This window comes from Bos javanicus, chromosome 6, assembly GCF_032452875.1.
Source record: "Bos javanicus breed banteng chromosome 6, ARS-OSU_banteng_1.0, whole genome shotgun sequence".
Lineage (NCBI taxonomy): Eukaryota > Metazoa > Chordata > Mammalia > Artiodactyla > Bovidae > Bos > Bos javanicus.
Genome location: NC_083873.1, coordinates 106393106 through 106395117, shown reverse-complemented (window position 1 = coordinate 106395117; position 2012 = coordinate 106393106). Strand labels below are relative to the sequence as shown.

Below are 2012 nucleotides of genomic sequence, written 5' to 3'. Positions count from 1 at the left end.
TACAAATCCAAGCATATTTCTTGAGTATCATCTACAGGAAAAGATGGGAAACTGATATTAGGCCTTATGTGTAAATGAAATAAATAAGCCACAAACATGTAAACACAGAGACAAGAGATTCAAAGAGGAGAATTGATCTTTGCTGTGAATGTACCTAAAGCTTTGGTGGCCAGGGACTGAATTGTGCTAACTGAAAGATTTGGAGCCAGCTACATACAAACTGCTGCTGTGGGTTTTTGAAGAATGTGGGGAAGTGTTGATTATATAGTGTAACTGGGAATAATTCAGAATACAAAGCTGTATATCCAATGAACTCTATAAGAAAGACTGGGAAACAGTAACCCTGCATGGAAAAGTTATCTCTGATAGTATAAATATATATTTAAAAATATTGATAATGAGCTTATATAACTTTTATAATCACACATTTAAATAATATATAATTTAATTGGATCCTCATAAAGGAATGGATTCCTGGATCATTATATCTTTGTCTGCTTTCTTTTATATAATCTGCTGTCACTTTTCCTGTGAAAATAATTTGTAAATTGTGGATTTACTGCCTCTATGGAAGATAAAATATATCTCTTATAAAGCCAGAGTTGAGCTACTAACTGTGATATACTTCAACTTCCGTTATCAAAATTACATCCACATGAAATAATACTGCTTTTTTTTCCCTAACGTAAAATAGTTTGGTTCAGGCAAGTTTCTTTGATTAAACACTGGCAAAACTTATTTAAAAGCATTGCATGAACATGGGGATGTAGCTCAGTGGTAGAGCACATGCTTTGCATGTATGAGGTCCTGGGTTCAATCCCCAGCATCTCCACTTCCTTCTTGTTTAATTCTTGGAAAATATAGCTAGTGCACGTATAGATTTGAATTTTTAAAAATTACATCAAGATAAATATAATTAACACTGCTTTATGTTATATATGAGGTTAAGAGAGTAAATCCAAGAAAAAAATACTTGCTTTTTTCTATTTATTTAATGTCTATAAAGAACACTAAACATCAAACAACTGATTCTTTCTAATTGCAGGGCTAGATAAGACTCTTGAGAGTCCCTTGGACTGCAAGGAGATCCAACCAGTCCATCCTAAAGGAAATCAACCCTGAATATTCATTGGAAGGACTGATGCTGAAGCTGAAGCGTCAATACCTTGGTCACGTGATGCGAAGTGGCTCATTTGAAAAGACCCTGATGCTAGGAATGATTGAAGGCGGGAGGAGAAGGGGACGATAGAGGATGAGCTGATTGAATGGCATCACCGAATCAATGGACATGAGTTTGAGTAGAGTCTGGGAGTTGGTGTTGGACAGGGAAGCCTAGCATACTGCATTTCATGGGGTTGCAGAGTCAGACACGACTGAACAACTGAACAACAATATCTATATAAGATGATGGATATTCACTTATTGTGATCATCATTTTATGATGTATGCATGTCAAACCATTGTGCTGTACACCTTAAACTTATACAGTGCTGTAGGTTAATTATCACAATAAACTGGAAGAAAAATAGTTTTTGATCATCAAAAAAGAAAGAAAAAAATAAAGAAAAACTGTTTGAGAGCCAAACAAGAAACAGCATTTGTGCTGGATTTTGGTAGCTCTTATAGTAGCTCGTGACTGCCACTAGGTGATGGAGATCATATATGGGAGCTTTCTTAATATGAACCTGAAATCCCAAACAAGCAACCAGCATACCACAGAAAATAAGTGATTTAACTAAAAGTTATGTAGCTGTGTCCTTGGGTATTCATTGGCTTGATTCTGTTTCTGAGATTATCTGGTTATTAAATAATATCAAAGAGAAAGAGTCACAAACAATGGCATAAATTCCACCTCTCCTTCTATTCCAAAAGCTTCACTGTGAATGGAAAGTTCTGCTTTGAGTCACTAATCTTGAAGATAAGAGATGGGACAGGTAAGCACCTTGAATTGCAAGCACCTTATTTCAGCTTGTCGGGATTGGTGGTCAGAGGAGGCTGATGGGCTGCAGTCC

At 36.0% G+C, this 2012-nt stretch overlaps 1 non-coding gene across 1 annotated transcript; it reads left to right on the top strand.

Annotated features, from left to right (window-relative positions):
* The first annotated feature begins 760 nt into the window (after positions 1-760).
* Positions 761-832, top strand: TRNAA-UGC (transfer RNA alanine (anticodon UGC)). Its single transcript has one exon. It is a non-coding gene; the product is annotated as a tRNA-Ala (tRNA).
* Positions 833-2012: the final 1180 nt, after the last annotated feature.